Source organism: Anomaloglossus baeobatrachus, chromosome 4 (genome assembly GCF_048569485.1).
Source record: "Anomaloglossus baeobatrachus isolate aAnoBae1 chromosome 4, aAnoBae1.hap1, whole genome shotgun sequence".
In the NCBI taxonomy this organism is placed as follows: Eukaryota; Metazoa; Chordata; class Amphibia; order Anura; family Aromobatidae; genus Anomaloglossus; species Anomaloglossus baeobatrachus.
The window spans coordinates 610635975-610659850 of NC_134356.1; the positions used below are offsets into that span (position 1 = coordinate 610635975).

Below are 23876 nucleotides of genomic sequence, written 5' to 3' on the forward strand. Positions count from 1 at the left end.
TAGTCGCGGTCCTCCACTGCCAGGGTCACTCGGTGATCCCTTACTTAGACGATCTGCTGGTCAAGGCTCCCAAGAGGCATGCCAGCACAGCCTCAACGCTACTCTGGAGACTCTCCAGAGTTTTGGGTGGATCATCAATTTTCCAAAGTCAAATCTGACACCGGCCCAATCGCTGACATATCTTGGCATGGAGTTTCATACCCTCTCAGCGATAGTGAAGCTTCCGCTGAACAAGCAGCGTTCACTACAGACGGGGGTGCAATCTCTCCTTCAAGGTCAGTCACACCCCTTGAGGCGCCTCATGCACTTCCTCGGGAAGATGGTGGCAGCAATGGAGGCAGTCCCTTTCGCGCAGTTTCACCTGCGTCCTCTTCAATGGGACATCCTACGCAAATGGGACAGGAAACCGACGTCCCTCAACAGGAACGTCTCCCTCTCTCAGGCAACCAAAGCTTCCCTTCGGTGGTGGCTTCTTCCCACTTCATTATCGAGGGGGAATTCCTTCCTACCCCCATCCTGGGCGGTGGTCACGACGGACGCGAGTCTGTCAGGGTGGGGAGCAGTTTTTCTCCACCACAGGGCTCAGGGTACGTGGAGTCAGCAAGAGTCCTCGCTTCAGATCAATGTTCTGGAGATCAAGGCAGTGTATCTGGCCCTAAAAGCGTTCCAGCAGTGGCTGGAAGGCAAGCAGATCCGAATTCAGTCGGACAACTCCACAGCGGTGGCATACATCAACCACCAAGGCGGGACACGCAGTCGGCAAGCCTTCCAGGAAGTCCGGCGGATTCTACTGTGGGTGGAAGCCACAGCCTCCACCATATCCGCAGTTCACATCCCAGGCGTAGAAAACTGGGGAGCAGACTTTCTCAGTCGCCAGGGCATGGACGCAGGGGAATGGTCTTCACCAGGACGTGTTTCAGGAGATATGTTGCCGCTGGGGCATGCCGGACGTCGACCTAATGACGTCCCGGCACAACAACAAGGTACCGACGTTCATGGCACGGTCTCAAGATCCCAGAGCTATGGCGGCAGACGCCTTAGTTCAGGATTGGTCGCAGTTTCAGCTCCCTTATGTGTTTCCTCCGTTGGCACTGTTGCCCAGAGTGTTACGCAAGATCAGGGCCGACTGCCGCCGCGTCATCCTCGTCGCTCCAGACTGGCCGAGGAGGTCGTGGTACCCGGATCTGTGGCATCTCACGGTCGGCCAACCGTGGGCACTACCAGACCGACCAGACTTGCTGTCTCAAGGGCCGTTTTTCCATCTGAATTCTGCGGCCCTCAACCTGACTGTGTGGCCATTGAGTCCTGGATCCTAGCGTCTTCAGGATTATCTCAAGAGGTCATTGCCACTATGAGACAGGCTAGGAAACCAACGTCCGCCAAGATCTACCACAGGACGTGGAAAATTTTCCTGTCATGGTGCTCTGCTCAGGGTTTTTCTCCCTGGCCATTTGCCTTGCCCCCTTTTCTGTCCCTCCTTCAATCTGGACTGGAAAAGGGTTTGTCGCTCGGCTCCCTTAAGGGACAAGTCTCAGCGCTCTCTGTGTTTTTCCAGAAGCGCCTAGCCAGACTTCCACAGGTACGCACGTTCCTGCAGGGGGTTTGTCACATCGTTCCTCCTTACAAACGGCCGTTAGAACCCTGGGATCTGAACAGGGTGCTGATGGTTCTTCAGAAACCACCATTCGAGCCTATGAGGGATATTTCTCACGCCTTTCGCAGAAAGTGGTTTTCCTAGTAGCAGTCACTTCACTTCGGAGAGTGTCTGAGCTAGCAGCGCTGTCATGCAAAGCCCCTTTCCTGGTGTCTCACCAGGACAAGGTGGTTCTGCGTCCGGTTCCGGAATTTCTCCTTAAGGTGGTATCCCCCTTTCATCTCAATCAGGATATCTCCTTACCCTCTTTTTGTCCTCATCCAGTTCACCAATGTGAAAAGGATTTGCACTTGTTAGATCTGGTGAGAGCACTCAGACTCTACATTTCTCGTACGGCGCCCCTGCGCCGCTCGGATGCACTCTTTGTCCTTGTCGCTGGCCAGCGTAAAGGGTCACAGGCTTCCAAATCAACCCTGGCTCGGTGGATCAAGGAACCAATTCTCGAAGCTTACCGTTCTGCTGGGCTTCCGGTTCCCTCAGGGCTGAAGGCCCATTCTACCAGAGCCGTGGGTGCGTCCTGGGCTTTGAGGCACCAGGCTACGGCTCAGCAGGGTGTCAGGCGGCTACCTGGTCGAGCCTGCACACTTTCACGAAACACTATCAGGTGCATACCTATGCTTCGGCGGATGCCAGCATAGGTAGACGAGTCCTTCAGGCGGCGGTTGCCCACCTGTAGGAAGGGGCCGTTTTACGGCTCTATTACGAGGTATTATTTTACCCACCCAGGGACTGCTTTTGGACGTCCCAATTGTCTGGGTCTCCCAATGGAGCGACAAAGAAGAAGGGAATTTTGTTTACTTACCGTAAATTTCTTTTCTTCTAGCTCCAATTGGGAGACCCAGCACCCGCCCCTGTTTTTTTGTGTACACATGTTGTTCATGTTGAATGGTTTCAGTTCTCCGATATTCCTTCTGATTGAATTTACTTTAAACCAGTTTATAATTTTTTCCTCCTTCTTGCTTTTGCACCAAAACTGAGGAGCCCGTGGGAGCACGGGGGGTGTATAGGCAGAAGGGGAGGGGCTTTACACTTTTAGTGTAATACTTTGTGCGGCCTCCGGAGGCATAGCCTATACACCCAATTGTCTGGGTCTCCCAATTGGAGCTAGAAGAAAAGGAATTTACGGTAAGTAAACAAAATTCCCTTCTTTCAAACTGTGGAAAAAGCAACAACACAAATCCTGTTTTCTTCGGCGCTCCATTGGGAGACCCAGACGATTGGGTGTATAGCACTGCCTCCGGAGGCCACACAAAGCATTACACTAAAAAGTGTAAGGCCCCTCCCCTTCTGGCTATACACCCCCAGTGGGATCACTGGCTCACCAGTTTTCTGCTTTGTGCGAAGGAGGTCAGACATCCACGCATAGCTCCACTGTTTAGTCAGCAGCAGCTGCTGACTATGTCGGATGGAAGAAAAGAGGGCCCATACTAGGGCCCCCAGCATGCTCCCTTCTCACCCCACTTTATGTCGGCGGTGTTTGTTAAGGTTGAGGTACCCATTGCGGGTACGGAGGCTGGAGCCCACATGCTGTTTTCCTTCCCCATCCCCCTGAGGGGCTCTGAGGAAGTGGGATCTTACAGGTCTCCAGGCACTGAGACCGGGCTCCATCCACAGACCCAGAGAACCTGCTGGATATGGAGCTGAGTATCGTCAGGGACAGGGCCCTGCTACATTAAGGTACTCTGTGTCCCCGTACACATCGCGCACACACACACCAGCATTGCTGGGAGTGCTAGTGCGCCGGGGACAACAGCGCGGAGCGCTTGTGCTATTATTCACGGCAGCTTTGCTGTGTGAATTTATGTATTGGGAACTGCCGCGCCAGGCCGCTGCTGGGTGTTTTTACACTGTGGCGCGGCTGGGACTTGTGGTGCGCCGGGGACTCCGCGCTGGCCGTGCACATAGGACGGCCGCGCTTATTACTCGAGTCCCCGGCTTTGCGGCCTAGTTTCCGTTTCGTTCCCGCCCCCAGCCCTGCCAGTCAGGGGAGAGGCGGGACGCTGTACAGACAGTCAGCGCCGAGGGCTGGAGTCTGCTTTGCATTCTCCAGCCCCCTTCACTGGACACAGTGGGACGCCGGTTTCCCGCTCTTGCCTTGGGCACGCCCACGGCCCACCCCTCGTCACACGAGCTGGAGAAGGACGCCGGCAGCCATTCCTGCAGTCCGAGCTGGAGAACGGAGACAAGCTCTGGGCAACCAGTCACAGGACTCTGGCGACCACACACCCGCCTATAGGCGGGCGGTAAGCAGCACCTGAAGTGCTGACCCCACTATATACCGTTGTGTCCATTTGTATTTTAGCTTACACTGCACTGTAGGTCGCTATTTTTGGCTATATGCCCTCTTAGATGGCGAGACAACAACAGCAAAAAAGCAAGGGTGCTAAGGCACAGGCTTTTTATGCTGCTTGTACTGCATGTGCTGAAGTGTCCATTTGTACTTATGCTTGTATGCTATACATTGCACTGTACGGTCGCTATTCTTGGCTATATTCTCCTAGAATGGCTAGACTACAGCAGCAAAAAAGCTAAGGTGCTAAGGCACAGGCTTTCTATGCTGCTTGTATTGCATGTGCTGAAGTGTTCATTTGTACTTATGCTTGTATGCTATACATTGCACTGTACGGTCGCTATTCTTGGCTATATTCTCCTAGAATGGCTAGACTACAGCAGCAAAAAAGCAAAGGTGCTAAGGCACAGTTTTTCTAGGCTGCTTGTATTGCATGTGCTGAAGTGTTTATTTGTACTTATGCTTGTACGCTTTACATTGCACTGTACGGTCGCTACTCTTGGAGATATTCTCCTGGATGGCTAGTCTACAGCAGCAAAAAAGCAAGGGTGCCAAGGCACAGGCTTTCTAAGCTGCTCATATTGCATGTGCTGAAGGGCTCATTTGTACTTTATGCTTGTATGCTATACATTGCACTGTACGGTCGCTATTCTCGGCTATATGCTCCTAGATGGCTAGACTACAGCAGCAAAAAAGCAACACAGGCTTTCTATGCTGCTTTTACTGCATGTGATACTGTTCCACCGGCAAGTTCCACTGACCCCCGTTGTGTGCAATGCTCCTCTGTAGCACTTGGTCAGCCGGGGTCTCTACTAGAGGTGGCCAAAGGAACCACCTGTGAATCCTGTCCATGGACAGGGACGGTGTTGCAGTTTCGGCTGATAGATTGTCATGGGATAGTGACTTGCAGTCCAGACAGGCCATGGGCAATCTTGCCAGGGTGTAGGCTCTGACACGGACGACAGTCCCAGACAGCCTAAGCGAGCTCGCTGGGAGCGGCACTCGGCCTCGTCACTAGTCAGGGTCACAGCAGAGGACTCTCTGTATGATGAGGCAGACGTAGCTGATCAGGACTTTGATCCTGACACCGCTCTCAATCCGGATACACCGGATGGTGACGCCATGGGGAATGATCTTATAGCGTCCAGCAATGGCATGTTGGATATCTCTCCCCCAGCTCCTTCAGTGGAGGAGTCAGCTTCCCAGCAGGAGAAATCCCATTTCAGTATCTCAAGCGTACATTGAGTACTTTTCTGGCCACGCTGACTTCAGTGAAGCAGTTCAGGATCACCACGCTTACCAGATAAGCGTTTCTCCAAATGTATTAAAGATACATGTTATCCCTTTCCCCCTGACGTGGTCAGGCGCTGGACCCAGGGTCCAAAGGTGGCTCCCCCAATCTCCAGGCTTGCGGCTAGATCCATAGTTGCAGTGGAGATGGGACTTCACTTAAAGATGCCATTGACAGACACATGGACCTCTGGTTGAAATCTGTCTATGAAGCTATCGGCGTGTCGGTTGCTCAGGCATTCGCAGCCGTATGGGCACTCTAAGCTATGTCAGCTGGTCTTGCGCAGCTGGTCTTGAGCACAGGTACATCTGTGCCGCAGGTAGCGTCCTTATCCTCGCAATGTCTGCATTGCGACTTACCCTATTAATGCTGTCCGTGAGAGACAGTCGAGGTTTCGGTCCTTCCCAGGCTCGGGCAGGTTCAAATTGTCCTAGTCCAAAAGGGCTCAAAAGGCTCAGAGGGGCTCAGATTCCAGGCGGGCTCAATCACGCCCAAGGAAGGCAGCCAGAGGAACCGCTTCCAAGGCGGTCTCCTCATGACTTTAAGCTCTCTCTCTCCGCATCCGCGGTTGGTGGCAGACTCTCTCGCCTTGGCGACATTTAGCTGCCACAGGTCACAGACCGGTGGGTGAGAGACATTGTGTCTCACGTGTACAGGATAGAGTTCTGTTCTCGGCCTCCGGCTCGATTCTTCAGAACTTCCCCACCTACCTACCGAGCCGATGCTCTTCTGCAGGCAGAATGAGTGGTAATTCCTGTTCCTCTTCAGGAACCAGACACGGTTTTTCCTCCAATCTGATTGTGGGGGACCTAAAACTGCTCAACAAGCACGTGAAGGCCAGGCGGTTCCGGAGGGCATCCCTCCGCTCCGTCATTGCCTCAATGTCTCAAGGAGATTTCCTAGCATCAATAGACATCAGGATGCTTATCTCCACGTGCCGATTGCTCCAGAGCACCAACGTTTGCTACGTTTCGTTATTGAAGACGAGCATCTTCAGTTCGTAACCCTGCCCTTCGGTCTGGCGACAGCCCTACGGAGTTTCACCAAGTTCAGGGCAGCAGTGGGAGCAGTCCTGCACTCTCAGGGTCACTCGGTGATCCTTCCTTGGACGGTCGACTTGTCAAGGCACCCTCTCAAGAGGCATGCCAACACAGCCTGAGCGTAGCGCTGGAGACTCTCCAGAGTTTCGGGTGGATCATCAACTTCTCAAGGTTATATCTGACACCGACCCAATCGCTGACATATCTGGGCATGGAGTGTCACGCTCCCTCAGCGATAGTGAAGCTTCCGCTGGACAAACAGCGTTCACTACAGACGGGGGTGCAGTCTCTCCTTCACGGCCAGTCACACTCCTTAACACGCCTCATGCAGAGGCAGTCACTTTCGCGCAGTTTCATCTGCGTCCACTCCAATGTGGCATTCTTTGCCAATGGGATGGGAAGTCGACGTCCCTAGAAGGAACGTCCCCCTTCTCAGACGGTCAAGGACTCTCTTCAGAGGAGTCCATCCTTCAAATCAATGTGCTAGAAATCTGGGCAGTGTATCTTGCCCTGCAAGCCTTCCAGCCGTGGCTGGAAAGCACACACATCCGAATTCAGTCGGACAACTCCACAGCGGTGGCATACATCTTCCACCAAGGCGGAACACGCCGTCGGCAAGCCTCCCAGGAAGTCCGGCGGAGTCTGATGGGGGTGGAAGACAGAGCATCCACCATATCCGCAGTTCACATCCCGGGCGCAGATAACTGGGAAGCAGACTTCCTCAGTTGCCAGGGTATGGACGCAGGGGAAGGGTATCTTCACCCGGACGGTTTTCAGGAAATCTGTCAACGCTGGGGGATGCTGAACGTCGACCTAATAGCGTCTCGGCACAACAACAAGGTTCCGATTTTCATGGCGCGGTATCACGATCAAAGAGCTCTGGCGGCAGACGCCTTAGTTCAGGTTTGGTCGCAGTTCCAGCTACCTATGTGTTTCCCCCTCTGACACTGCTGTCCAGAGGGCTACGCAACATCAGGTCCGTTTGCCGCCGCGCCATCCTCATCGCCACAGACTGGCCGAGGAGGTCGTAGTCCCCGGATCTGTGGCATCTCACGGTCTACCAACCGTGGGCACTACCAGCCCGGCCGGACTTACTGTCCCAAGGGCCGTTTTTTCCATCTGAATTCTACGGCCCTGAACCTGACGGTATGGCCTTTGAGTCCTGAATCCTAGCGTCTTCAGGATTATCTCAGGACGTCATTGCCACCATGAGACAGACTAGAAAACCGACGTCTGCCAAGATCTACCACAGGATGTGGAGGATATTCTTCTCTTAGTGCTCTGCTCAGGGAGTGTCTCCCTGCCCATTTGCATTCCCTACTTTTCCTTCCTTCCTGCAATCTGGTTTGGAAAAAGGTTGTCACTCGGCTCCCTTAAAGGACAAGTCTCAGCGCTATCTGTATGCTTCAGAAGCGCCTAGCACCACTTCCTCAGGTACACACGTTCCTGCAGGAGGTTTGTCACATTGTCCCTCCGTACAAACGGCCGTTGGACCCATGGGATCTGAACAGGGTACTAATTGCTCTCCAGAAGCCGCCCTTCGAGCCTCTGAGAGATGGTTCACTCTCTCGACTTTCCCAGAAAGAGGCCTTTCTGGTAGTGGTCACGTCTCTTAGGAGAGTGTCCGAGCTAGCAGCGCTGTCATCCAAAAGCTTCCTTCCTGGTGTTTCACCAAGGCAAGGCAGTGCTGCGCCCGATTCCGGAGATCTCCCTACGGTGGTATCTCCTTACCTTCCTTTTGCCTCATCCTTTTCATCGATATGAAATGGATTTGCATTTGTTGGATCTGGTGGGAGCACTCAGAATCTACATTTCCCGCACGGCGCCTCTGCGCCGCTCGGATGCACTCTCTGTGCTTGTCGCTAATCAGCGTAAAGAGTCGCAGGCTTCCAAATCCACCCTGGCTCGATGGATCAAGGAACCAATTCTTGAAGCCTACTGTTCTGCTGGGCTTCCGGTTCCATCAGGGCTGTAAGCCCATTCTACCAGAGCCGTGGGTGCGCCCTAGGCATTACGGCACCAGGCTACGGCTCAGCAGGTGTGCCAGGCAGCTACCTGGTCGCGTCTGCACACTTTCACCAAACATTATCAGGTGCATACCTATGCTTCGGCGGACGCCAGCCTAGGTAGAAGGGTCCTGCAGGCGGCAGTTGCCTCCCCGTAGGGGAGGGCTGTCTTTGCAGCTCTAACATGAGGTATTTCTTTACCCACCCAGGGACAGCTTTTGGACGTCCCAATCGTCTGGGTCTCCCAATGGAGCGCCGAAGAAGAAGGGAATTTTGTTACTTACCGTAAATTCCTTTTCTTCTAGCTCCTATTGGGAGACCCAGCACCCGCCCTGTTGTCCTTCGGGATTTTTGGTTGTTTTTCGGGTACACATGTTGTTCATGTTGAACGGTTTTCAGTTCTCCGACGTTACTTCGGAGTGAATTTGTTTAAACCAGTTATTGGCTTTCCTCCTTCTTGCTTTTGCACTAAAACTGGTGAGCCAGTGATCCCACTGGGGGTGTATAGCCAGAAGGGGAGGGGCCTTACACTTTTTAGTGTAATGCTTTGTGTGGCCTCCGGAGGCAGTGCTATACACCCAATCGTCTGGGTCTCCCAATAGGAGCTAGAAGAAAAGGAATTTACGGTAAGTAACAAAATTCCCTTCTTATCAAATAGTTACATTTCGGAGCAAATTTTTCATTTTAAATTTCTGATTGTTTTTTTTTTATAAATGAAATGCTGCAGCCCAGCAGCTGCTCCAGTTGCACAATCAGTCAGCGCGCGGTACTTATAAAGCAGTAACTGATGAGCTATGCCGAGGTTGTGAGTTCAAGCCTCACCTGGAGCAGACTTTTCTTGTCTTCCTTTGTTATTTTTCACAACTGCGTTTGCCAAATTTTCTCGAGTTCCATCATGATCTACTTGCACGATTGAGAAGGAAGTTTCCGAGAGATATTTACTTTTTATGGATTCTTGTTTAAATTGCTGTATATTACAAAAGTCTCTCCAGTTTTATCATGATCTAGTACCATATTGTAAAGGGAAATGTAAAAGATAAATTGTTTTTTTAAGGCTTCTGGGAGCCAAATATTATTTTCTTCATTGGCATTAATAATGGGGAGTGACTACATGATGAAAAAGACATGACAAAGGAAGCCCTGGCTCTCAGCAGAAAAGTAAGAAGCACGTGGTTATGGTTGTTTTCAAGTTGGAGTACAAACTTACAAGACCATTTTTTGAAAATGCAATTAAAACTGATAATTGCCTGCTATGGAAAATAGAACCCACTGCATGAACTACCTTGAAAATGGATAAGGCACTGTCCTCCTAAGCCAGGGATTGTGGGTTCAAGTCCCATATGGGGTGTTTGCTTATCTGTGAAACAGCGCATCGTCTGTCTAATCTTTCTACCAGTTTGAATTTGATCTTGCAAAATTCTCCAAAAAAGAAAGATTACTACTTTTAATTGAAAGAAGTGTGACCATACTAAATAATAAAATACGATATTACAAATACAGCATATAAAATATAGCAACAGAGCGTGTGTTCATCACAACCAATGCACATGTGCATTTCCTGAAGCAACAGGATGCTTCAGTTTAAAAATGCCCATTGGCCAGTGTGATCAATGTCTCAATTTATTCTTCATAAAGATTGTGATATGGTTAAAAATGTATTTTCAAACTGTGGAAAAAGCAACAACACAAATCCTGTTTTATTATTATTATTATTTATTATAGCGCCATTTATTCCATGGCGCTTTACAAGTGAAAGGGTATATGTACAACAATCATTAACAGTACATAACAGACTGGTACAGGAGGAGAGAGGACCCTGCCCGCGAGGGCTCACAGTCTACAGGGAATGGGTGATGGTACGATAGGTGAGGACAGAGCTGGTTGCGCAGTGGTCTACTGGACTGAGGGCTATTGTAGGTTGTAGGCTTGTTGAAGAGGTGGGTCTTGAGGTTCCTCTTGAAGCTTTCCACGGTAGGGGAGAGTCTGATGTGCTGAGGTAGAGCGTTCCAGAGTATGGGGGATGCACGGGAGAAATCTTGTACGCGATTGTGGGAAGAGGAGATAAGGGAGGAGAAGGAGGTCTTGTGAGGATCTGAGGTTGCGTGCAGGTAGGTACCGAGAGACTAGGTCACAGATGTAGGGAGGAGACAGGTTGTGCATGGCTTTGTATATCATGGTTAGTGTTTTGAACTGGAGTCGTTGGGTGATGGGAAGCCAGTGAAGGGATTGGCAGAGTGGCGAGGCTGGGGATTAGCGAGGGGAGAGGTGGATTATGCGGGCCGCAGAGTTTAGGATAGATTGGAGGGGTGCAAGAGTGTTGGAAGGGAGGCCAGAGAGCAGGATGTTGCAGTAGTCGAGGCGGGAGATGATGAGGGCATGCACTAATGTTTTTGCTGATTCTTGGTTAAGGAAAGCACGGATCCGTGAGATGTTTTTGAGTTGTAATTGGCATGAGATGAAGAGGGCTTGGATGTGTGGCTTGAAGGATAGAGCAGAGTCGAGGGTCACTCCAAGGCAATGAGCTTCTGAGACTGGGGAGAGTAAGCAACCATCGAGTTTGATGGAAAGGCTTGTTGGAGGAGATGAGTGAGGAGGAGGAAAGACAATGAATTCTGTTTTGTCCATGTTGAGTTTTAGGAATCGCGCAGAGAAGAAGGATGAAATAACAGACAGACATTATGTGATTCTGGTTAGTAGAGAGGTAATGTCAGGTCCAGAGAGGTAGATCTGTGTGTCATCGGCATAGAGATGATACTGGAAGCCGTAGGACTCAATGAGCTGTCCCAGGCCAAAGGTGTAGATGGAGAACAGCATGGGTCCTAGAACTGAGCCTTGGGGGACACCAACAGATAGGGGGCGAGATGAGGAAGTGGTGTGAGAATGGGAGACGCTGAAAGTTCGGTCGGTTAGGTATGAGGATATCCAAGATAGGGCCAAGTCTGTGATGCCCAGAGATGAGAGAATCTGTAGTAGGAGGGAATGGTCTACTGTGTCGAAGGCAGAGGACAGGTCCAGGAGCAGGAGGATAGAGTAGTGTCGCTTGGCTTTGGCGATTAGTAGGTCGTTAGTGACTTTAGGTAGGGCAGTTTCAGTGGAATGATGCGGTCGGAAGCCAGATTGTAGCTGGTCAAAGAGAGAGCAGGAGGAGAGGTATGAGGACAGTTCAAGATGGACATGCTGTTCTAGTAGTTTTGAGGCATAGGGGAGAAGGGATATGGGGCTATAATTTGACACAGAGGATGGGTCAAGGGAGAGCTTTTTGAGGATGGGTGTAATAGAGGCATGTTTAAAGCATGAATGGAATACACCAGTTGTTAGTGATAGGTTGAAGAGATGGGTTAGGGCTGGGATGAGGACTGCGGTGATGTTGGGGATGAGGTGTGATGGGAGCGGGTCCAGTGCACAGGTTCTTAGATGTGATCTTGAGAGTAGAGTGGAAAGATTGTTTTCTGTCATGGTGGAGAAGCTGGATTTGGAGGAAGAAGGCTGAGTAGCTATGATGAGGGGCTGTGGTGATTGTGGGCCAAAGCTTGCTCTGATGTTGTCAACCTTCTGCTTGAAGAAAGAGGCAAAGTCTTCAACTGAGAGGAGAGGAGAGGGAGGTGGTGCTGGAGGATGGAGGAGAGAATTAAGTGTTGAATAGCTGTTTAGGGTTGTGAGAGAGAGAGGATATGAGGGATGAGAAGTAGGTTTGTTTTGCAGCAGTGAGTGTGGACTTGAAAGTGGTGAGGGACTCTTTATATGCAATGAAGTGCTCAGTGGAATGAGACCTCTTCCATCTGCGCTCAGCAATTCTGGAAGCTCGTCTCAGTTCTTTAGTCTGACTGGTGTGCCAGGGTTGCCTGTTGATTGTGTGGGTTTTGGTGTGTGTGAGGGGGGCGGCTGATTCGAGAGCTGCAGAGATTGTAGTGTTGTATAAAGTTGCAGCAGCATCTGCATCGTGTAGAAATGCAATGTCTGCGAGAGGGAGAAGGGACTGAGAAAGGGCGTGTAAATCAATGTGTTTTATATTTCTGCGAGGGTGTGACAGTTTGTGGAGGGGCGGTTGCGTAGTTGGGGAAGAGAATGTGAGTAGGTTGTGGTCAGACAGGGGGAGAGGTGAGTTAGAGAGGTTAGATAGGGAACAGAGGTGAGTGAAGATGAGGTCCAGCGTGTGGCCATCTTTATTTTTATCAAATAGTTACATTTCAGAGCAAAATTTTCATTTTAAATTTCTGATTTTTTTTTTCATATATGCAATGCTGCAGCCCAGCAGCTGCTCCAGTGGCGCAATCGGTCAGCGCGCGGTACTTATAAAGCAGTAACTGATGAGCTATGCCGAGGTTGTGAGTTCAAGCCTCACCTGGCGCAGACTTTTCTTGTCTTCCTTTGTTATTTTTAACAAATGTGTTAGCCAAAGTTTCTCGAGTTCCATCATGATCTACTTGCACGATCGAGAAGGAAGTTTCCGAGAGATATTTACTTTTTATGGTTTCTTGTTTAAATTGCTGTATATTACAAAAGTCTCTCCAGTTTTACCATGATCTAGTACCATATTGTAAAGGGAAATGTAAAAGATAAATTGTTTTTTTAAGGCTTCTGGGAGCCAAATGTTATTTCCTTCATTGGCATTAATAATGTGGAGTTACTACATGATGAAAAGGACATGACAAAGGAAGCCCTGGCTCTCAGCAGAAAAGAAAGAAGCACGTGGTTATAGTTGTTTTCAAGTTGGAGTACAAACTTACAAGACAATTTTTGAAAATGCAATTAAAACCGATAATTGCCTGCTACAGAAAATAGAACCCACTGCATGAACTACCTTGAGAAGTCCCAGTGGCCTAATGGATAAGGCACTGGCCTCCTAAGCCAGGGATTGTGGGTTCAAGTCCCATCTGGGGTGTTTGCTTTACTCTGAAACAGCGCATGGTCTGTCTAATCTTTCTACCAATTTGATCTTGCAAAATTCTCCAAAAAAGAAAGATTGCTACTTTTAATGGAAAGAAGTGTGACCATGCTAAATAATAAAATACGATATTACAAATACAGCATATAAAATATAGCACAGAGCGTGTGTTCATCACAGCCAATGCACATGTGCATTTCCTGAAGCAACAGGATGCTTCAGTTTAAAAATGCCCATTGGCCAGTGTGATAAATGTCTCAATTGATTCTTAATAAAGATTGTGATATGGTTAAAATGTATTTTCAAACTGTGGAAAAAGCAACAACACAAATCCTGTTTTATCAAATAGTTACATTTCGGAGCAAATTTTTCATTTTAAATTTCTGATTGTTTTTATTTCATATATGAAATGCTGCAGCCCAGCAGCTGCTCCACTGGCACAATCGGTCAGCGCGCGGTACTTATAAAGCAATAACTGATGAACTATGCCGAGGTTGTGAGTTCAAGCCTCACCTGGAGCAGACTTTTCTTGTCTTCCTTTGTTATTTTGAACAAATGCGTTAGCCAAAGTTTTTTCGAGTTCCATCATGATTAGAGATGAGCGAACCGGTCGCGGTTCGGCTTGAGGTCGGTTCGCCGAACGGAGGTCCCGTTCGAGTTCGGTTCGTCGAACGTTCGACGAACCGAACTCGAACTGCATAGGAAACAATGGCAGGCAATCACAAACACATAAAAATACCTAGAAAACACCCTCAAAGGTGTCCAAAAGGTGACAAACAACTCACAACACAACACAAACACATGGGAAAGTGACGAGGACATATACTCATGCGAAAACAAAACAGCTGGACAAGGAAAGAGAGGAGGAGACACAGATATATGAGTATATGCAAGGAAACGTCGATGCCATTATTGTGCAACTTGAGCCCTGCTCATTTTAGGCTTCCAATCTGGATAAATTGCCTGAGCTTGCCACGTACGCCTTGGGGATCTTGTCGTGTCCTGCAGCCATCGTTCTCTCGGAACCTGTCTTCAGTGCTGCTGGGGGTCTGCTGGCAGATAAGCACATGTGTCTGTCCACTGACAATGTGGACATGGTTCTCAGAGGACTTTTCTTCCCCTGGGTCATCCAGGGGACGGGAAAGGCACGCGTATTTTTGAGAGTGCTTCATGCAAAGCATCTTTTTCTTTTTTAAAAGGGGGATCAAGTGATGCCAGTCAAGTGCGGTGTGTGTGGCCCAATTAGTGGAAACGAGGGAGACTGTGGTTGGAGTCCCCTCGCTTTTGAAAAAAGAACCAAGATGAACAAGTCATGGCTCTCAGAGGACTTTTCTTCCCCTGGGTCATCCAGGGGACGGGAAAGGCACGCGTATTTTTGAGAGTGCTTCATGCAAAGCATCTGTTTCATTTTGAAAAGGGGGATCAAGTGATGCCAGTCAAGTGGGGTGTGTGTGGACCAATTAGTGGCAACGAGGGAGACTGTGGTTGGAGTCCCCTCGCCGTGTTTCTAAAAGAACCAAGATGAACAAGTCATGGCTCTCAGAGGACTTTTCTTCCCCTGGGTCATCCAGGGGACGGGAAAGGCACGCGTATTTTTGAGAGTGCTTCATGCAAAGCATCTTTTTCTTTTCCAAAAGGGGGGTCATCTGATGCCAGTCAAGTGGGGTGTGTGTGGCCCAATTAGTGGCAACGAGGGAGACTGTGGTTGGAGTCCCCTCGCTGTGTTTTACATGGTTTTCGAAGGGCATGACATGTCTAAGAGGTTGAGTTTCATCATCTGCAACTTGTTGGCAACAGAAAGGCTGCCTTTACACCCTTTTGAGACCGAGGATTTTCGAGACCTTATGCCCATTGCAGTGCCCCAAGAGCCGATGGCCAGTCGTCACTCCTTCTCCAAGAAAGGTGTGCCCGCGCTACCACAGCAGGTCGCACACAACCTCACCGATTCCTCGAGAAACTCTGTGTGTGACAGGGTGCATTTCACCACAGATACTTGGACCAGTAAGCATGGACAGGAGAGTTACATGTTGCTGACTGGGCACTGGGTAACTATGGTGAGAGATGGAAAAGGGTTTGCTGTACAATTCTTGCCGTCCCCACGACTTGTGTGTCAATCCTTCCTCTGTATGTACAAGTTCCTCCACTGCTTCTGCCTCCTTAACCTCGTGTGGGTCCTCCACCTCAGCCCAAACCCTGTGTGGTCAGGCCACCCTTCCTTGTAACTGCGCCCAAGGAATCCCACACACCTCCTTACTATGCTGGCAGCAGAGCTCAAGGCCATCAGGCGGTCAAATGTTTACTTTGAAATGTAGGGGAAATGTGAGACACCGCTGAGGAATTGTGGACGGTTAGCTCTGGAGAGTGAGACCGAGTTTCATCAATGGTTGTTTACACTCAACCAGCAGTCAGGGAAGGTCGGGTGCGACAATGATGCAAACCAGTCTGCGACCCTTCTCCAGGGCAATGTGACACACGTGCCTTGTATGGCTCACGTGTTGAACCTGGTTGTCCAGAAATTTTTAAAACACTATCCCGGCCTACATGGCCTTCTGAAGAGAGGGCACGGTGTAACGCCTGCCTGGATCGACACACTCAGATGGACTGTAAAGGATAGGCTAGAGGCAAGCCACTCACCAAGCTGGACACCCAGAACCCTGAAACCCTTTAACCCCTATACAGTGCTATGGAATTACACAGGGCCCAAGTTGATCAATACCTGTGGAAGGCTGCAGTTCCAGAGAATAGTAGTCATGCAGGGTCAAAAACATTAATTGAGGAAGAGGAACAGAATGGGATGGCCAGGACTTAATCAGAAAACAAGCAGAGGTGAAATGCGGATCGGCCAACGAGGTACATAAACAGCAAGCAGGAAAAGTAGTCAGGTAACAAGCACACAAACTCATAAAACTGAACTGGGGGTAACAGTAACAAGAGGTTCATAGCTTTGTCTGGCAGTGGTCTGCAGACAGGAGGGGCCTAAAAAAGGGTGTGGTGTCTTCCCATTGGTTGTAGCTGAATGATGGTACTTCATCTGTGAGATACCCACCACCTACATTCAGCCTGTGGTTCTGTATCTGTCAAGGTAACGCAACCCAGTGGGTGACCATAACCTGCGTCCACCTGCGCCGCAGGCATCGACTCCTTAGCCATCATCAGCACTATGCACGAAAGGAACACGTCACCTGGCGACCGGAGTACAAATTGATTGAGTGGACTACGTTGGTGACTTAACAACCGTGTGCGGCAATGATGCAAACCTGTCTGCGGCCCTTCGTCAGGGCAATGTGACACACGTGCCTTGTATGGCTCACGTGTTGAATCTGATTCTCCAGCAATTTTTAAAATACCATCCCGGCCTACATGGCCTTGTGCAGCGGGCACGCTGCTATGTGCTCACTTTCATCCTTCGCACCCAGCAGCTCAACAACTTTCATCGCTCCTGAAGTCTTAGGGTCTGGCGGTTAAACGCCTGAAATGCGATGTTCCGACACGCAGGAATTTGAATCTGCACATGTTTCACCGTCTGTGGCAGCACCGCAGAGCCCTGCTGAAATACGGTATGACGTATACCCTGGGCTAACTTGATCCAGAGGTGGTGCAGATCACGCTGCTGGAGTGGTGTCAGATCAAGGACCTATGCACCCTTCTACACAGTTTACAAATATCGACGAAGATCTTTAGCACTGGCGATGCCATTCTCAGCGTGACAATTCTGGTCATCTACAAGATGGAGCACACTGTATGCATTATTCGGAGTCATGTGTTGGTCTAAGAGGAAGGGGAGGAAGTACAGGAGAAGTCATATGCAGAAGGGATAATAAGATCTACAAGGTACAGACGGTGAGCGGCACCTAGGCGGAAGTCAAGGGACGGTGGGGGAGAGGGATTAACAAGGGCGCATAGTATCAGCAAAAATTGTTGAGGAAGGTGCAGGAGCCCATGAAGAAATGGAGGACGAACTGGCGATGGGCATGGAAGACTCAGCAGATGAGTGAGAGCTTGCTCACATTTCGGTTGTGCGAGGTTGGGGGGAGAGGGCAGAGGAAGAGGCACGATTCTCACCTCTCTGCCACCAACACACCAAGGACTTGGTCCTCCTGGATGCACAAGACACATGAGCGCCTTCTTGCTGCACTACCTACAACATGACCCTCGGATTGTACGAATTCGAAGTAATGCTAACTACTGGGTTGCCACACTGTTAGATCCCCGGTACAAGACAAAATTTGGCGAAATAATTCCTGCCATAGAAAGGGACGCACGTATACAGGAGTATCTTCAGAAGGTGGTACGCAATCTTAGATCTGCTTTTCCACTAAACACCAGTGCTGCACAGAGTGAATCTCAACGATTTGTCATGGATAGGAGGAAATGGTCTTTTACTTGTCCACATCTGAGGGACCGAGGGCTGGCTGCTGTGCTGAGATGGCATTGAGTACGGTGTCCCTGCAGAGTTGCACTTTTAGTCATATACAAAATGAGTTGAAAAAGGACAGATGCTGGTGGAAAGGGGAACAGGTGTGTTGGAAAGGGGAAAAAAGTTTTTGTCCGTGGGTTTGTTGGTTAAGCAAAAGTAACATTTGATGAAGAAACACCATCTGTTATGGTGGGACTGGCAGATTTGGATAAGGTGGTATATACTATGTTACCGCTATATAACGAAAATTAATAAGAAAAGAAAGAGAAAGGTATATATCCCCATCAGCAGTCAATGTCCACCGTGCTCCCAGATGGAAAAGGAGAGGTTGGCAACTGGAAGGTTAGGTGGAGGATACAGATCTGTGTGGCTATGAAACTAATAGTTGCCTGAACCGAGTTAGACGCCACTCGGATCTTGAGACTGAGAGCCCTGTTAGCGTCACAGGGTCCACACGCCCACCCAGCCCAGGAACTCCCTGTTAACATCACAGGGGCCATTCAGTACGCTGACCGTGTGCATTGGGGCCACACCTGTGGACAGCAGGCGCATCAGCAGCAGCAGGCCTGTTAATGCCACTGGGCTGCACAAGCAGGACTTGTAGGACAGGAGCTGGTCTTAACCGTTCTGCGTTACCAACTGTGGTGGCGGCCTGCATCGACGCCCTATCCCTGCCTACCTCTGGCCTAAAGCCGCAATGGGTTCAACACATGGAGGTGTGCTCTTTCGGAGCATAATAGAAGACTGCGCACCTTCTTGTTGGCTCCAGCCCGTTTTATAACCTGGGTCCGCCCCAAACCAGGGTGGACCACAATGCACCTCCTGGAGACAAAAGCAGAGTGACACGTCATGAGTGGCATAACTAGCGTCCTATTTGGAACCGCAACTTCAATAATGACCTCATGGCTGCCACGACACAAACACCTCACCATTCATCGTCTGACAATCAATAATGAGGTGACAAGTCATAGGGGCGGGCCTCTGCAAGCCATTTGGGAGTGGCCTGGCCACATCGTCAGGACACCTGATGCCCTGTGGTCTATATGGCCCCCCCCCACATCAGGGGCAGGGCCAAAGAGTTCATTACCGGACCTAGTTTCTGATGCAGTAAGTGCCTGAGCATGGTCAGTTGCATGAAATAGAGTCTCTGAAAAAAGACTATCAGCTTTAGCATGGTGTCTCGGCACAAAACAGGACTTAGACCCGGCACGGAATGCAAGTACCTGTGCAAAGAGGCTTTTCACACTAAGTGTGGGAGCATGCGCTGTATCCCGAAATGAAGACTTAGCCTCAGGAATGGCACAGTCAGGCTGAGCATACTCACTAGGTGAAACACTAGTTAGGCTGCAGCTGGGGTAAATCGGCACATGCATGCGCACTAGCTGCCTCTCCACACTTACACGTGGAGGAGAAATTGCTCTTCGGGTGTGGACTTGGAGATGCTGTCTATGAACAGAAGGAAAAGCTAAAGGAAGCCTCACTTTCTATCCCTCCGAATTATCAAATGCAGCAATGAATTCCCTGAGTTTGCTATAACATTAGCGTAGCAAAATGTGCATGAGGGTGTCATGCAGAGGTGCTAGAAATAGCTTGGCACCAGTGGGACAATAGTGAAATACAACATCCAGTTCTATGATGCCACTAAATGGCAGTATTTTTTGCTATCATTATAGCTTATTAAAAACAGAGCAGGAGGGTGTCCTGCACAGGTACTAGAAATAGCTTGGCACCAGTGGGACAATAATGAAATACAACATCCAGTTCTATGATGCCACTAAATGGCAGTATTTTTTGCTATCATTATAGCTTATTAAAAACAGAGCAGGAGGGTGTCCTGCACAGGTGCTAGAAATAGCTTGGCACCAGTGGGACAATAATGAAATACAACATCCAGTTCTATGATGCCACTAAATGGCAGTATTTTTTGCTATCATTATAGCTTATTAAAAACAGAGCAGGAGGGTGTCCTGCACAGGTGCTAGAAATAGCTTGGCACCAGTGGGACAATAATGAAATACAACATCCAGTTCTATGATGCCACTAAATGGCAGTATTTTTTGCTATCATTATAGCTTATTAAAAACAGAGCAGGAGGGTGTGCTGCACAGGTGCTAGAAATAGCTTGGCACCAGTGGGACAATAATGAAATACAACATCCAGTTCTATGATGCCACTAAATGGCAGTATTTTTTGCTATCATTATAGCTTATTAAAAACAGAGCAGGAGGGTGTGCTGCACAGGTGCTAGAAATAGCTTGGCACCAGTGGGACAATAATGAAATACAACATCCAGTTCTATGATGCCACTAAATGGCAGAATTTTTTGCTATCATTATAGCAGGCAGAGGTGCTGCAAATATCTTATATAACAGATAGGATGCCACTAGGTACACTGAGTGTTTGCTAGTATAATGGCTTAGTAACAATGAGTTTGAGTGTGCAATGCAGGCAGAGGTGCTGCAAATATCTTTGCACTTGTGGGACGATACAGAAGTCCAACAGCCACGTTTAGGATACCACTAAGTTCACTCAGTGTTTGCTAGTATAATGGCTTAGTAACAATGAGTTTGAGTGTGCAATGCAGGCAGAGGTGCTGCAAATATCTTTGCACTTGTGGGACGATACAGAAGTCCAACAGCCACGTTTAGGATGCCACTTAGTTCACTCAGTATTTGCTAGTATAATGGCTTAGTAACAATGAGTTTGAGTGTGCAATGCAGGCAGAGGTGCTGCAAATATCTTTGCACTTGTGGGACGATACAGAAGTCCAACAGCCACGTTAGGATGCCACTAAGTTCACTCAGTGTTTGCTAGTATAATGGCTTAGTAACAATGAGTTTGAGTGTGCAAAGGGCAGGAGGGTACAGTGGCAGAGTTGTGGGTCTCTGGGTAGAGGAAAGGAAGCCTGCCTTTCTATCCCTCCTAATGGGGAAATGCAGCGAGGAAATCCCTGACCTTAGCTACACAGACTCTGTCATCTTGTGTAGCTGTTAAACTTTGTTTTAAACTCTGTCACCTATGACTCTGAACCTGCCGGTATGATCCCTTAAAAGGACTGATAGAAAGTGCTATCCCTAAGCTGTCCAGCGCTGTGTATGGAGCGTATACAGCAGTATCGGCGATAGGAGCTGCGCCAGTGATGTCTGACACCAAGGACGCAGAAGGCAGATAATGGCGTGCTGGAGGAAAATGTCCGGTTTTATAATGCAGGGACATGTGACATGGACATCCTATCACACATGCCATTGCTTCTCTGGCTAAAAGTCCACTTAGCTGTGCGTGTGTCTGGCATTGGCTGATATGCTGGCCTGCCCCACTACGCGCGCGCGCTTAGGGAAGGAAGACAAGGAAAAAAAAAAAAAAAAGGCGATCGCCATTATACATACAGCAGTGATCTGAAGGTGCTGTTCCCGCACACTATACACTGAAATGTCATAATAGTGTGAGTCACAGAGTGACTTACACTATTACAGCGGAAAGCCAGCTAGGAATTAGCTGTTTTTTTTTTGCTGCTAGAACCGTTCTCGAACGCATCTAGAACTATCGAGCTTTAGCAAAAAAGCTTGAGTTCTAGTTCGATCTAGAACAGCCCCCAAAATCACTCGAGCCGCGAACTGGAGAACCTCCAACTGCGAACCACGCTCAACTCTAATCATGATCTACTTGCACGATTGAGAAGGAAGTTTCCGAGAGATATTTACTTTTTATGGTTTCTTGTTTAAATTGCTGTATATTACAAAAGTCTCTCAAGTTTTACCATGATCTAGTACCATATTGTAAAGGGAAATGTAAAAGATAAATTGTTTTTTTAAGGCTTCTGGGAGCCAAATATTATTTCCTTCATTGGCATTAATAATGTGGAGTGACTACATGATGAAAAGGACATGACAAAGGAAGCCCTGGCTCTCAGCAGAAAAGAAAGAAGCACGTGGTTATGGTTGTTTTCAAGTTGGAGTACAAACTTACAAGACCATTTTTGAAAACGCAATTAAAACTGATAATTGCCTGCTACAGAAAATAGAACCCACTGCATGAACATTCTTGAGAAGCCCCAGTGGCATAATGGATAAGGCACTGGCCTCCTAAGCCGGGATTGTGGCTTCTAGTCCCATCTGGGGTGTTTGCTTATCTCTGAAACAGCGTATGGTGTGTCTAATCTTCCTACTAGTTTGAATTTGATCTTGCAAAATTCTCCAACAAAGAAAGATTGCTTTTAATTGAAAGAAGTGTGACCATGCTAAATAATAAAATACGATATTACAAATACAGCATATAAAATATAGCATCAGAGCGTGTTCATCACATCCAATGCACATGTGCATTTCCTGAAGCAACAGGATGTTTCAGTTTAAAAATGCCCATTGGCCAGTGTGGTGATAAATGTCTCAATTTATTCTTCATAAAAATTGTGATATGGTTAAAAATGTATTTCTTTGTCGCTCCATTGGGAGATCCAGACAATTGGGTGTATAGCTTCTGCCTCTGGAGGCCACACAAAGTATTACACTTTTAAAAAAGTGTAACCCCTCCCCTCTGCCTATACACCCTCCCGTGGACCACGGGCTCCTCAGTTTTATGCTTTGTGTGGAAGGAGGCACACATCCACTCATGCATTCTCATACATAGTTATGATGGATGGAAGAAAAGAGGACCCCGATGGGGTCCCCGGCATGTTCCCTTCTCACCCCATTATGTCGGCGGTGTTGTTAAGGTTGAGGTACCCATTGCGGGTACGGAGGCTGGAGCCACATGCCGTCTCCTTCACCATCCCTTATGCGGCTCTGGGAGAAGTGGGATCCTAAGCGGTCATCCATGTGCTGGGACCATGCTCCATCCGCAGCCCCTGGTGGAACCTGCCGGACCGGAGCTTCTTCACCCCCAGGGACCGGGCCCTGCAACTTGAAGGTACTCTGTGTCCCCATGTGGGGACTGTACAGGGAGGGTCGCACCTTCTCCCCGGAAGCCGCGGTAGTTCTGTCCGTTGTTTTTTCGGCGGACTTCCGTGCCGACCGTGCCTGCTTGTCGGGTGCGGCCTTAAATTTAGTCCCCGGCTTCGCCGCGGCCTAGTCGCGAAAAATCCCGCCCCTGAGCCTGCCTGTCAGGGGTAAGGGCGGGATTACCGACATGACGTCAGCTCTGAGGGCTGGAGCATCTTGCATGTCTCCCTCCCCCCTCATTGACCACTTTGGGGACCCCAGATTCCCGCTCTTTGCTAGCGCCGCCCTCGGCTCCACTCCCCCCCTGAGAGCTCCGGCGGCCATTTTTAGCATTCTGCCGGTGGATGCTACTCAGCGGCAAAGCTCTGCAGCTCTGGGGGATCCACGACAGGGAATCTGGAGGACACACTCCGCTCGTTAGCGGTTGGTAAGCCACACCGGTCACCCGGTGCTGGTCCCCCTAGGGTGCCGGGATATATATATATATATAATAGATATATATATCTTTTCGGAAAGGCTGTATACCCTTTTCCCATATACCCTCAGTGGTCACTCTCCTAAGAGACAACAGCATGTCGTCCACAAGGAGCAAAGCTACTAAGGCACAGATTTTTTTCGCGGCCTGTACCTCTTGTGGGGCTATGTTGCCTGCGGGATCCACCTACCTTCACTGTGATCATTGCTCGACTCCTGCCACGCTTGCTCAGCCGGAGCCTCGGGCACTTGGGGGCCCCTCGGCTCATGTAGATCCCCCTGCTCCCCCTGAGCAGTCTGCAGGGACAGAGTCACCGTCGTTGGCCTCTTTCGCTGAGAAACTCTCCCAGTCACTTTCTCAATCCATTGCACAGTCTATGGACAAATGGTCATCTAAGCTCCTTGAGGCATTGCAGTCCAGACTGGGCCCTTCACAGGCCCCGGCCCCTGTTAGTTTGTCTCCTCCAGGCCCTTCTCGGTCTGCGCCGCAGCGCGCTCCCAGGATAGCCCCTAGGTCCCAGGCGGAGGACTCCGGCCCAGATCGCAGCCCCAGACCGGCTAAGCGGCCTCGCTGGGACTCTTCCCCGGCCTCCTCACGCTGCTCTGGATCCCAGCTTGAGGACACTCAGGAAGACGAGGCGGACGTGGGAGCTCAGGGCTCTGACCCTGACTTCACCCTTAACCTTGATACCCCTGAGGGGGACGCCTTAGTAAATGATCTTATCTCGTCCATCAACCAGGTGTTGAATCTCTCACTCCCACCTCCTCCTGCAGAGGAGTCGGCTTCTCAGCAGGAGAAACACCAATTTCGATTCCCCAAACGTACGCGCAATACGTTTTTTGATCACTCTAACTTCAGGGACGCTGTCCAGAAGCCCAGAG

General features: G+C 49.4%; 1 protein-coding gene and 2 non-coding genes across 6 annotated transcripts in view; 2 read left to right on the forward strand and 1 right to left on the reverse strand.

The window, feature by feature from the left end:
* The window catches only part of KANSL3 (KAT8 regulatory NSL complex subunit 3), a 314370-nt gene that overhangs the window by 257139 nt on the left and 33355 nt on the right, over positions 1 to 23876 (reverse strand). The gene's annotated exons all lie outside the window — the stretch shown is intronic.
* Positions 12539 to 12631, forward strand: TRNAI-UAU (transfer RNA isoleucine (anticodon UAU)). Its single transcript is given in 2 exon segments — positions 12539 to 12576; positions 12596 to 12631. It is a non-coding gene; the product is annotated as a tRNA-Ile (tRNA).
* Positions 13091 to 13163, forward strand: TRNAR-CCU (transfer RNA arginine (anticodon CCU)). Its single transcript has one exon. It is a non-coding gene; the product is annotated as a tRNA-Arg (tRNA).